This window comes from Castanea sativa, chromosome 1 (assembly GCF_040712315.1).
Source record: "Castanea sativa cultivar Marrone di Chiusa Pesio chromosome 1, ASM4071231v1".
NCBI classification, from domain to species: Eukaryota; Viridiplantae; Streptophyta; class Magnoliopsida; order Fagales; family Fagaceae; genus Castanea; species Castanea sativa.
The window spans coordinates 74,500,015-74,514,558 of NC_134013.1; positions in this window are offsets into that span (position 1 = coordinate 74,500,015).

Sequence of the window (14,544 nt, forward strand, 5' to 3'; positions counted from 1 at the left end):
TTATTATATGACCACAAAAATTGTAACAAATTGTATTTTTGTGATCTTTATAATCATTTTTACTTTGTTATTATCTATTATTACAGCTATTACTTGGACAAAATATATTGCATAATATGTTTGTTGGTTTATAATAAAGATATGTATGTGTATTATTATTATTTTCATTTAGTACAATAAATCGTACATTTGTGTTTCTTTTGATTTCATTCAAGTTTAGTTGGTATAAAAATGTATTTTTTTTTTTTATACAAGATAAAATTCTACTCTAGCCTAATCATTATGAACTACAAGCATTGTAAGTTATATTTAATATTTAGCATAAAAAACTGTAGTAGCCACTATATATGAATTTTATTATTTTTTATTATTGTTCTTTTGTTTTTATTTAAGATTATTTTTTTAGAAGATATTTGTGATAATTTGATTGTGTTTTTTTGTTCTTTTGTATCGCAATTGTAGTAAGCTTCTCAGCCCTTAATTTAATTGGAAATTATTTTCTTAGTTTGTAATTTTTTATATAAATGATTTGTAAAAAATATACTTTCAGATATTGTAATTTTTTAATCTTAGTGTTTATATATTAAAGATATTGTGATAATGCATCTTCACTTATACTATACTTTATATTATGTTTGTATGAATTTAAGAATATGATAACTAGGGTTGATTCGATTCCAATTATGAGTATGAGTATGATTATGATTAATTTCTTATATTCTATTTAATTTAGGGTTGACCAAGATTTTAATAGTACTTTATTGTCAATTCATTAAGATCATAGAGGTTATCTCAATCCCCAAAAAAAATGGTTAATTTATTTTGATTTAAAGACAATTTTCTACTAATATAGAGATAATTGATTTGCATGGTTTAACTCATTGTAGCATTTAATGTAGGATATATTCGAAATGGAGTCGGGGTCATTCGATCCTTCTTTGCTAACCCAACAACAATATCACATCTCTAATGATATAATGGAAGGAAATGTATGTTGCGAGATCAAAATCTATTAATGTCCTAGTAATATCTACAATTATTCAATTTACGTGAAAATAATTTCAACATTACCAATATAACATTTTACATTAAAAAAAAAAAATTAAAGTTTCTACCTTATGAGTACGACCATAATCGTTTGCATCCTCTCGACAGTTAGGCGAGTGTATTGCCCCATATTTGCATCAATGTAAACTATACCGTGTCACCCGCCTACTGCATATAGATCTTGTTTGGGGTCTTATCACTTCTTTGGTGGAACGGTGGCAATCTGAAACCCATACATTTAACCTACCTACTTGTGAAATGTCGATCACTCTATAGGATATAGCAATCATTACATGATTGTCTACTGATGGCAATGCAGTGTGCGGGCCCACTAATATGGATTGGGGAACAGTTTGTCAAAATTTACTTGGAGTTAGACCACCTGCAACAGCATTGGACTATGGTGGCCTTAAAATAACTTGAGTAAAGAATACATTCTTAAACCTACCAGATGGTGCCAATGTTATAACAATCCAACAGTATGCTAGGGCATACATGTTCCAAGTTTTGGCTTTACTATTTGGAAATAAGAGCCAAAGTATATTGCATTGCTGCTTTCTCCAGTTGTTAGCGGACTTTGGTGTAGCTGGGGTAGTGCCACACTTGCTTTCCTTTATAAAGAGCTATGTACTGCTGCTATTAGAAAAAGCACGGAGATTGCACGCCCTGTTTTCATATTACAATAATGGGTCTAGGAGCATCTTCCATATCTGACCCCAATTCCAATAAATCCAATGAATTTAAATATTGACGACCCATACAGTTGCAGGTATAATATTTATTTTCTACTTCTATACAAAATTGTACACCATAGCATTTATCCTTGATACTTCTAAACCCTTAAATTAGTGGTAATCATTAATTGTGTATAGGTGGGTGACCAATAGAACTTTTACTCACACACCAACGCATGTTCTACGTGCGTACTGTTTTAATCACAACACACATAATAATCAACAGGTAATATATGTTGTCACAATGCATCAATGGTTAATTTACTAGTTATATTATTGTCTTGATCGATTATAACATAGTTATTGTAATTGGAATTGTAGGTTGTTTGGACATCGTACGATAATTATTTGCATCCATGGTGTCTTGCAGAAAAACATATATAGACTACAAAAGTGTCATTGCTCTGTTTCCAAATTGTGGAGTATTACCATCCAGAAAGAGTTATGCAACAGTTTGGGTTTCTGCAAAGATGTCCAAAGTGGCCTATTGACAATTTCATTAAATTTGTGCATTGTGTAAAGTGGCCTACTAACAGTTTGGTGCTATTTAAATAGGATGCAAGTTCCATATAAGTTAAATTTTTAGATTTTAAACTGTATAGCTAGATATGCCAATTGATCAAATACAACACAACACAGTCACAGACCAAGATGAGACACTCTGATACAAACAAATTACTTAACTATAAACATATATTCACTTTTACTTTTGTTTTGTTAGTGTGTCAGCAAAGAATCTCTACAAAGAATCAAACACAAGAATCTCGTTTCTTTGTTTTATAGGGTAAATCATGTAAATAATCTTCTTCTTCTTCTTTTTTTTTAAATTACAGTGTGCACATCGATCATATGTTTCTTCCATAATTTTCTCTCTTCGGGGCATGCATGGATAGGTTTTGCAACATATTCACATATTAGCACTAGCACAGAATAGGAATCTATGTACTTTTTTTTTTTGTTGAGAATAAGAATCAATATACATGAATCTATAATTATTTGTTTCATAGAGCAAATCATGCAAAGAATCTATAGTTATTACTTTTACAAGATGAAATGAAAGAACATGACATATTGGAACAAGCCAAACTACTTCAGTAAAAAAAAACTACCAGTGTAGGGGTATTGGGCCCAGTAATTTATCAAGGATGGCCCAACGAGGTCTTTTGGGCTAGAAACCCAAAACCGAAGATATCAAAATGATCTTGGAGTATCTGAAGGTATCTCATAAAGAAATGCCAAGTAAAGATATGATAAACGAATGACCAATTACGTCCGAGGAGTAGATTTGTCCTCGGATTGTTAAGCCGAGGACATAGGAAGAGAGGTTTAGTGTCCCCGGGCTATGTTATAAAGAATCCTATGGCTACGAGAATACACAGTACACGTGGAGGACAATAGAAAGGGCGGTGAAATATCTAAGGTAAAGCTGCTACCACCGCCCATACATTAAAAGCTCTGTAATTGATATATTGACTGCATGGATGGAAGGATGGGACTTGAGCATGAAGTTTGGAACTTGGTCCCTGACCCCAGCGGGCTTTAGGGAAGAATTGATGGGACAAGTATCCTAAACCAGCATTGCAACCATGAGGTGGAAGACGATGAAGAGAAGAAAAAGAAGTATAAATGAAGGGGAAGACCTACGAAGAAAGGGAGAGCTTTTTCAGGAAGAAAAAGGGCCAATAGTGTATGATAATAATTGTATCCAACCTTAGAAATACTATTGTAAACTATCCTCGGATTGTGTCCAAGGAGGAACTTTCAGTCTTACTCTTGCAGATAACTCTTTATTTTTGTGCCATTGGGCCCAAAGCCCGTTCTTTTCCTCGTTATCTAAACCATCCTTGAAATCTAGATTACAAACCCATCCTCTACAAATTAATTGTAAAAAAGGCCTTTTAAGCCCATTTCCTTCCAGTCATAATTTGGGAATTTGAATTGTGTCCTTACAATTGGCGCCGTCTGTGGGAATTTAGTCTTTAGGGAAGTTTAGAACATCATGGTAGGATTGGGACCACAACGCAGCGCGGAGTCCGTAGGCTCCCAGCGTGAGGATCACTCCTTGCATCCTGATCAGGGAGAGAACCGGGAAGGTAGTGTACATACTACGCACACCATCAGAAGTGCGAGCCATTCACAAGGAGGAAGCAGAGTTCCTTATGAGAGGAATGCTAGGGCCATGCAGAAGGAGATCGACGGCCTAAAAAGAAAATTGCGTCACGAAAAGCGAAGGCGCACTCCTTCGGTGTTTGACCCCTCTTCGGAGGGATCCGAGGATGACAATTACGGGCAGAGATCCAGGACTCCCCCAGGTGAATCTTTTTCTTCCGGGGAAGACAATCTGCATGGAAGGCGTGGCAGAGACTACTCCTCTAGGGGCTTGGGAAACGACACAATGGGTAGGGCGTTGCACCAAATCTCCAGGTCACCATTCACGCGCAGGTTGGAGGAAGGGAGGTTACCTCGGCGTTTCACACAACCGGCCTTCACTATTTACAATGGTCAGACGAATCCTGTGGAGCACGTGAGCCACTTCAGCCAGAGAATGGCAGTGCATTCCAAAAATGAGACCTTGATATGCAAGATCTTCCCTTCTAGCCTGGGGCCCGTGGCCATGAGATGGTTTGATGGCTTGAAGGCAGGCTCCATTAGTTCTTTCAAAGAGCTCACTAGAGCATTTGGTTCTCGCTTTATCACGTGCAGTAGAGTTCCTCGGCCATTGGATTCTTTATTATCCATGGCCATGAGGGAAGGAGAAACCTTGAGAACGTATTCGGACAGGTATTGGGAAATTTTCAACGAGATTGACGGAGACTTCGATGATGTAGCAATAAGGACCTTCAAGGTTGGCCTACCGACGGAGCATGACTTGAGGAAGTCCTTGACGAAGAAGCCTGTCAGAAGCGTGCGTCGACTGATGGATCGCATTGACGAGTATAAAAGGGTTGAGGAAGATCAGCAACAGGGAAAAGGCAAAGCGAAGGTTATCCCACAAGAAAGGAGGGATTTCAGGTCGGACAGATACAACAACAATAGGCCTGCAAGGGATTTTTCTAGGCAGGCTGGTCACATACCCCCACAAGTGGTCAACACCGTCTTCAGAGAGCCAGTGCAGCAGTTATTGGAGAAAATAAGGCATGAGCCTTACTTCAAATGGCCAAGTAAAATGGCAGGGGACCCTTTGAGACGCAACCAAAATCTCCATTGCCATTATCACCAGGAGATGGGTCATACCACCGAGGATTGTCGCACTTTGTGGAATCATTTGGAACAATTGGTTAAGGAGGGAAAGCTGAAGCAGTTCCTGTACCAGCCTAATGGGCGAGGAAGCCAACCAGGAGTGGCAAACCACGACGGCCCTTCGTCAAGACCTCCTCTAGGTACAATCAATGTGATTTTTGTGGCACCTGGAAGGACTGGCTCAGCTCCTTTCAGGGTAATGTCTGTGGCTTGAACATTGGCCGAAGAGTCGCGGGATCAGCCGCAGAGAATTAAGGCAAGCATCCTACCAGTTCTAAGTTTCTCTAAAGAGGACAAGATGGGGACTATCCAACCTCATGATGATGCCTTGGTGGTAACCCTGAGAATAGGGGACTATGATGTAAAGAGGGTAATGGTTGATCAAGGCAGTGGCGCAAATATTATGTACCCTGACCTATTTAGAGGCTTGAAATTAAGAGTTGAAGATCTTACGGCATATGACTCACCCTTGATAAGCTTCGAAGGAAGAGCTGTCGTTCCAAAGGGACAAATTAGACTGCCTGTACAATCAGGCCCAGAGGTTGTAGACGTAGATTTCATCGTGGTTGATGCCTATTCTCCCTATACAGCTATTGTAGCAAGACCTTGGCTGCATGCGTTAGGAGCTGTTTCCTCAACCTTGCATGTCAAGGTTAAATTTCATTCTGGAGACCAGGTGGTGGAGTTACTTGGGAGTCAATCTGTTGCTCGACAGTGTGTCACGGCTGCAATTTGGCATCGACCTACGCCAGAGTCCTCGGTCTCGGCTGACGGAGAAGCATAGCAATCAAAGTCTTTTGCCGCAGCCAAGATAGATGAAGCGGCATGCGAAGAATTGGAGAAAATTCTCATAGACGAGGACCCTGAGAAGTTCTTTCAGGTAGGAGTTCAATTGCCACAGGAAGAGAAAGCGGAGTTGATTTTATTTTTGAGGAAAAATATGGATGTATTTGCGTGGAATGCGTATGAAGCCCCTGGGGTTGATCCGAGCTTCATATGTCATCATTTAAAGGTCAATCCAGCGGTAGTACCGAGGAGGCAACCACCTCGGAGGTCCTCCAAGGAACATTCCGAAGCTGTAAAAGAGGAAGTGCTCAAACTCAAAAAGGCAGGTGCTATCAAAGAAATGTTTTATCCTGAATGGTTAGCTCATACGGTGGTGGTGAAAAAGAAGAATGGGAAGTGGAGAGTTTGTGTGGACTTCACAGATTTAAACAAAGCTTGCCAGAATGACTCATTCCCAATGCCTCAGATTGATCAATTGGTTAACGCTACTGTTGGACATCCTCGGATGAGTTTTCTTGACGCTTTCCAGGATTATCACCAGATACCTTTGGCTGTAGAGGACCAGGAGAAGACTGCATTCGTTACTCCTACAGGAAATTATCATTATAAGGTAATGCCCTTTGGTTTGAAAAACGCAGGGGCTACCTACCAAAGGATGATGACAAGAATGTTTGAGGCACAACTGGGAAAAACTATTGAGGTATATGTAGACGATATGGTGGTAAAGAGTAAAGAAGTTTCTGCGCATCTGGAAGATCTGGACAACACTTTTCAAAAGCTAAGAGAGTATAAATTGCGGCTTAATGCCTCTAAATGCTCTTTTGGTGTGGGATCGGGCAAGTTTCTAGGTTATATGGTGACTCACTGGGGAATTGAAATGAATCCTGCTCAGGTTAAGGCCATAAACAGCTTACACCCACCTCGGAATCCTAAAGAAGTGCAGAGGCTAACAAGTATGACCGCTGCTCTTAACCGATTTATATCTTGGTCCGCGGACAGATGCAGACCTTTCTTTCAATTGTTGAATAAATGGAAGGGATTTGAATGGACCGAGGAGTGCGTGGTGGCTTTCCAACAGCTTAAAGAGTATCTCTTGCAACTGCTCGTTATGTCTCGACCAGAAGTTGATGAAATTCTGTTTGCATATATTGCAGTGGCTAACCATGCAGTTAGTTTGGTTCTTATCCGAGATGATAATAATATCCAGAGACCGGTTTATTATGTAAGCAAGTCTCTGCATGAGGCCGAGCTAAGTTATTTGCCACTGGAGAAAGCTATCTTGGCAGTGGTACATGCTACACGAAGACTTCCCTATTACTTCCAATCTCATACGGTTGTTGTCCTTACACAACTCCCTCTCAAATCGATTCTGCGAAGTGCGGATTATATGGGAAGAATTGCTAAATGGGGAACTGTCCTAGGAACTTTCGACATCAAATATATGCCTCGCACCTCTATAAAAGGGCAGGTCATTGCAGATCTTGTGGCGGAATTTGCTGAGCCTTCGTTAAAAGACTATGATGAAGGATCAGGCATGGGTAAAAAGTTAGTAGGCATGATTTCATGCAAAGAAAGTCAAGAGCCTCCATTATGGAAAATGCATGTTGATGGAGCAGCAAATCAGAGGGGATCTGGTATAGGGCTAGTTTTGATATCCCCAGAGGGAATTATTTTTGACAAATCTTTGAGATTGGGATTCTCGGCCACCAACAACGAAGCAGAGTATGAGGCCGTCCTCGCAGGGATGAACATGGTTCATAGAATGGGAGGGAGGACAGTGCAAATATTTTCAGATTCACTATTGGTGGTAGGCCAAGTAGAAGGGAAGCTAAAAGCAAGAGATTCCAGAATGCAAGGATACCTAACCCAGGTCAGGTATATGCAATCTAAATTTGAGTCTTTTTCACTATTACATATATCCAGATGTGGCAATACCCATGCCGACTCATTAGCCACACTTGCAACGTCTTCGGCACAAAGTCTACCACGAGTTATCCTTGTTGAAGATCTGTTGAAACCCACTGGGACGGATGGTAACTCCACTCAAGTTCTTCAAATTAGGACAGGGCCTAGTTGGATGGATCAGATAGTAACATTTCTCAGAAATGACATCCTACCTGAAGAAAAAACCGAAGCAAACAAAGTTCGCAGAAAGGCCACTCGTTTCTGGTTATCCAAGGACCAGAAATTGTACAAACGTTCCTTTTCGGGACCATATTTGTTGTGTATGCACCCCGAGGCAACGGAGCTACTTTTGGAAGAGTTACACGAAGGGATTTGCGAAAGTCACACAGGGGGAAGGTCTTTAGCTCACAGAGCCCTTACCTAGGGCTATTGGTGGCCGAATATGCAGAGGGAGGCGCAGGATTATGCGAAGAAGTGTGACCAATGTCAAAGATTCGCTCCAAATATACATCAACCAGGGGGAGTCCTTAATCCTCTATCTAGCCCTTGGCCTTTTGCTCAATGGGGCTTAGACATTGTTGGACCCTTCCCCAAAGCAACAGGAAACAGGCGATGGCTCCTCGTCGGAACGGATTATTTCACCAAATGGGTTGAAGCCGAACCATTATCAAATATCAGAGACATGGAAGCAAAAAAGTTTGTATGGAAAAATATCGTTACCAGGTTCGGCATCCCACACACTCTCATTTCAGATAATGGTTTACAATTTGATAGCAAAGCCTTTCGAAAATATTGTTGTGATCTGGGCATCACGAATAGATATTCCACTCCGGCTTATCCCCAAGGAAATGGGCAAGCCGAGGCTGTCAACAAAGTAATAGTGAGTGGACTCAAAAAAAGGTTGGGTGACGCTAAGGGGAGGTGGGTGGAAGAACTGCCACATGTTTTGTGGACGTATCAAACTACACCACGAAGATCCACAGGTGAAACACCCTTCTCCATGACTTATGGAGCCGAGGCAGTAATACCCTTAGAAACTGGGTTCCCAACCCTGAAGAAAAGCTCTTTTGTTCCAGATAGCAATGATAATCTATTGAGGAGAAATTTAGACTTAGTTGAGGAACGACGAGAGAACGTCATGGTTCAACTAGCTTATTATCAACATAAGCTTAAGCAGGGGTATGATTCTCATGTAAAGCTTCGACCTCTTGGACCTGGCGACTTGGTTTTAAGGAAAGTTTTGGGCACAACGAAGAACCCTGCATGGGGAAAATTGGGGCCCAATTGGGAAGGACCTTATCGTATTACTTCGGTCGCAGGAATAGGGGCTTACAATCTGGAAGATTTGGACGAACGTGTTGTACAACGTCCCTGGAATGTAAATAATCTACGAAGGTATTATTATTAAATAAAAGGCACTTCGGCCGTTTTTTTGTTAAAACTACATTGTGTTCATTGTCTTCGTTCATTTAAGTATCAAACTGAAGCTTGGTGTGCCTGGATCCTCGGACGACATACCTCGTCTAAATTGATATTCTTTACCAAGTGTTAAACAGAACCTCAGTTATGTCTGGTCCGAGGATCATCTACTTTGAAAAAATTAACATTTCAGTTGTTTCATTTAAGTATCAAACTGAAACTTGGTGTGCCTGGATCCTCGGACCACATACCTCGTCTAAATTGATATTCTTTACCAAGTGTTAAACAGAACCTCAGTTATGTCTGGTCCTCGGATCATCTACTTTGGGAAAATTAACATTTCAGTTGTTTCATTTAAGTATCAAACTGAAGCTTGGTGTGCCTGGATCCTCGGACCACATACCTCGTCTAAATTGATATTCTTTACCAAGTGTTAAACAGAACCTCAGTTATGTCTGGTCTTTGGATCATCTACTTTGGGAAAATTAACATTTCAGTTGTTTCATTTAATTATCAAACTGAAACTTGGTGTGCCTGGATCCTCGAACCACATACCTTGTCTAAATTGATATTCTTTACCAAGTGTTAAACAGAACCTCAGTTATGTCTGGTCCTCGGATCATCTACTTTGGGAAAATTAACATTTCAGTTGTTTCATTTAAGTATCAAACTGAAGCTTGGTGTGCCTGGATCCTCGGACCACATACCTCGTCTAAATTGATATTCTTTACCAAGTGTTAAACAGAACCTCAGTTATGTCTGGTCCTCGGATCATCTACTTTGGGAAAATTAACATTTCAGTTGTTTCATTTAAGTATCAAACTGAAACTTGGTGTGCCTGGATCATCGGACCACATACCTCGTCTAAATTGATATTCTTTACCAAGTGTTAAACAGAACCTCAGTTATGTCTGGTCCTCGGATCATCTATTTTGGGAAAATTAACATTTCAGTTGTTTCATTTAAGTATCAAACTGAAGCTTGGTGTGCCTAGGATCCTCGGACCACATACCTCGTCTAAATTGATTTACCAAGTGTTAAATCAGTTATGTCTGGTCCTCGAATCATTTACTTTGGGAAAATTTACATTTCTTTTCTTTTTGTTAAAGTATCGAGGCTTTGCATGCCTAGGTCAATAGACCATATGCCTTATTTCATATATTTGACATAGTTCAATTAGAAGCCCAAAATGAAGAATTAATTACTTAAAGTCTCTCTGACATGATGATAAACGGATAAGAAATCCATGAGCATCACTTAATGCAGTTCCTGGCATATTAAGCCTGCCTAGAGTATCAATTTCGATCCAGGTTATGGCTTTAACTTTAGTGAGAGCAAAAAGATAGTACTTTTGGAGTGATATGATTAAAACAAAACAAAAAGGGAGAGCCATCTAATAAGGAAAGTAACATTTGCACTTATATCAGATTCAAATAGTACTTTTGCAAATACAAAAAAAGCAAAACTTACGAAATTACACTTAAAAAAAAAAAAAACTATAGAGAAGCAGTCACAGTTTAAGCTTAATCTTCAGAGGGCCTTTAGGGTCTTGAGGAGGTGGAAGCTGCACCAAGGACTCATCGGCAATTCCTTTGCCTTTGGGATCATCCTTCAAAGTTATTGGATTAGCTTGATCGCCCAGCTCATCCTTTGAAGATTCCTGAAGGTCACTTGAAGGCTGTATGTCTTCTAGTGCCTTTTCTTGTACTGGATCAACTTGTTTGAGGGTATCTTCAGGAAGAGTTAAGTCTTCAGCCAAATCGCCTCTTTTATCCTCAGATGATACCTGGGCAGCTTTATGGGCAGTTTCAGGAATGGTAGAAGCTCGAATTGCAGGAGGATAGTAGACACTCTCTGCTTTCCAAAGAGTGGAAGAGGCATCAACCCCAGCTTGGGAAAGTGCCTCATTCCACACTTGGAGGCAGTAATGCCTACATACCTCGGGAACCTGAGCTTTGAAGGTTTCCGTGATCTCCTTCACACCTATATCATAACCGTCTTGTTCAGCTTGGTCCCTTGAGATCTCGGCCTCTTCTTTTGATTTTTCAGCTCTTTTCTTCTCTTCAAGGGCTTCCTCTTTGCCCTTGATGGCCTCCTCTTTAACCCTCTCAGACTCGTTCAGATCTTTCTTGAGATCCTCAATGAGCCTTCGTGCTGCTGAGAGGTTATCGTCAGCTTGTCGGAGCATTAGGCGCTGATCCTCGGCCTGTTTAGTCGTTGTTTTCAGATCAGCCTCTAAGCCTGCCTTATCACTTTCTGCCTTAGCCAACTTTGCTGAGACCTCCTGCAGTTTCTTCTTCTGAAGGTCCAAAATCTTTTAGGCGGTTTCACGCCTGGATTCCTCGGCCCTCAGAGATTTGTAGGAGCTGATGGCAATCTCTTCTGCCCTATGGGCAGATTGAACGGCCTGCGAACGAAACGTATAAAACTTATACATATATGTATTTAAAAGCAAAAAAAATATAATAATAATAATAGCCAAAGTTTAGAAGAAAAAACTCACCATTGCAAGCTCTTTCTTCAAAGTCATAAAAACGTTATGGTCCCTTTTCTTTCTAAGCTCACCCATGTCCTCGGGGAGTAACAGCGCCTGCTCCAATGCATCTGCGACGCATGCAGCTGTCCCTTCATCGGAGTTTCTGATGGACGCGTCCACGGTGATAGCCTGGTCGTCCATGGACATGTCAGGAAGCCATAAAGGGGCGCGCACGGCCACCTGCTGTTCGGTTCTTCTTTCCGACCTAGTCTGCACGGTGCGGGCCTGCTTACCACCCTTTTCTATCTCGGGCTCCTTAGGAAGAGAGCCCTTTCCTGCCTCCACCACTTCCTTTCCTTTCGGCTGATCCCTTTTTCTTTTAAGGTCAGCTATGTTGGTGCATTGAGTTTGGGAGGAAGGGGAAGGAGGAGGAAGCCTAGTTTCAAGGCCTTTGTCAGCACCCTTTTCTTGGGTCCGAGGGCGCACCTCTTTAGAAGGTTCTTGGGCTCTAAGGCCTTTATCAGCGCCCTCAAGAACATCTTTTAGGCTGGGCTTAATCTTGCGTTGAATGCCCATATTATCAGGCTGTTGAGTAGTAGCTTGCGAGATTTGTTTGGAGGTGCCGAGGATGGGAGTTGAATCTTCAGGAGAATGGGGTTGATTAAAAACCTCAAACTCGTCCTCGGAATCAGATACCTCAACTATTTCTTCTTCTTCTTCCTTTACGGTAGGGTGGGAAGACGCAGCTTCACTAGGGATTGATTGTGTGGGGAAAGGGACTATGGGAATCCCAACGGGAACAAATTGTGGTGGTTGGATTGGTTGGGTGACCAAAGTGCCTTGAGGAATAGTAGTCCCCTCCGGTAGCAGGAAACCTTCAACGACAACGCTAATCCGAGGAAGGCGAGGGTCGTGGGCTTTGATCACGCACTTCGGCGCCTGAAAGGCTTTGGATATTGGAGTGTAGCCGAGGATAAGATGAGTCGCTCGGAGTTGGCCGTCAGTATGCATGAAAACCTCAGCTTATAGGATCCTGTCCAACCGTCCGAAATCAACAAGATTAGGATGACGATCCGCTGCGTGTGGATCTGTAGAGTTATCCAAGTAGAAGAGGGTTAGAATAAGTAAAAAGACAAAAGATAATAGTATGTATATAATAATATAATGGTTTCAAAGGTTCTATGTAGAAGCCAAAAAACTTCACCTGGAGTCCCTTCCCTTGTCGGACAGGGGAGGCCGTCGTGCCAATTTCCTGATACGATCAGGAAGTCGTTTTTTAGGCCCTTAATAGATTCAGGCAGACACTGAATTAGCCTAACTTCTGGGTATCTAGATTTTAGGTAATATTCGTCTTTCTTGCTTAGGTAATGGAGGTTATAAACCCAGTTCACATCGTGGTGAGTGAGCCCTAGGTTCATCTTCTCATTTAAGGCATCTATGGAACCTAGGATCCTAAAGACGTTTGGGGCGCACTGGGTGGGAGCTAATCTAAAAGCCCTAAGATAGTCCCTAGTCACGGTTACCATGGGGATTTTCATTCCCCTTTCGATGAACGCAATCATCGGGATTACAACTTCCCCCGTTTTTCTTTTTGTTTAATATTCCTCCTCGTTACAGTACCTAATAGATACGTCCGAGGGGATTTTGTACTTAACCTTAAACTGCTCTATTTTTTCGTTTGAATCTACCAGGGACGCAAATCTACCCATTTTTGAAAAAGGGGGGTGTGAAGAAAACTAACAAAGAACTACGCCGAGGATGAAAGATACAAAGAAAAAGAAAAAGATGGGAAGGGAAAGAAACAAAAGAAACAAAGAGCTGATAAGGAGGGAAAAGAGTATTGAAGAAATTACTTTAAAAAAGAAGAAGGCACGGTCACCTCGGACAGGGTACTTGATAGAAAGAGAAAGTATGGGAAGATGGAAAATGTGGCAGGTACGTTATAAGGTTGCTGTAGTGTGAAGAATTTTGAAGGAAATTAGTACTTATATATCAAAAGGTGTTATGAAGCGGGCGAATTCCCGCCTCAACACAGGAACAGCTCTCAACCGTTGGATATGTGTCACATCTTTGAAACATGGGGGACATAGGAGCGCCAGTAATTAATTCGGGGGCGTTTCGCATACCGAAGTATCGGGAACACGCAACGGGTAGTTCAAAAGTTATTTCCCCGTCAGCAATATTGCCAAGGTTCCACAAGATAAAAAGGTGTTTTAAAGTCGAGATCCTATTTTCCTCCCGAGGTGAAGAAATAAAGAATCTCGAGGGGCTATTGTAGGGGCATTGGGCCCAGTAATTTACTAAGGATGGCCCAACGAGGTCTTTTAGGCTAGAAACCCAAAACCGAAGACATCAAAATGATCTTGGAGTATCTGAAGGTATCTTATAAAGAAATGTCAAGTAAAGATATGATAAACGAATGACCAATTACGTCCGATGAGTAGATTTGTCCTTGGATTGTTAAGCCGAGGACATAGGAAGATAGGTTTAGTGTCCCCGGGCTATGTTATAAAGAATCCTACGGCTACGGAAATACACAGTACACGTGGAGGACAATAGAAAGGGCGGTGGAATATCTAAGGTAAAGCTGCTACCACCACCCATACATTAAAAGCTCTGTAATTGATATATTGACTGCATGGATGGAAGGATGGGACCTGAGAATGAAGTTTGGAACTTGGTCCCTAACCCTAGCGGGCTTTAGGGAAGAATTGATGGGACAAGTATCCTAAACCAGCATTGCAACCATGAGGTGGAAGACGATGAAGAGAAGAAAAAGAAGTATAAATGAAGGGGAAGACCTACGAAGAAAGGGAGGGCTTTTTCAGGAAGAAAAAGGGCCAATAGTGTATGATAATAATTGTATCCAACCTTAGAAATACTATTGTAAACTATCCTCGGATTGTGTCCGAGGAGGAACTTTCAGTCTTACTCTTG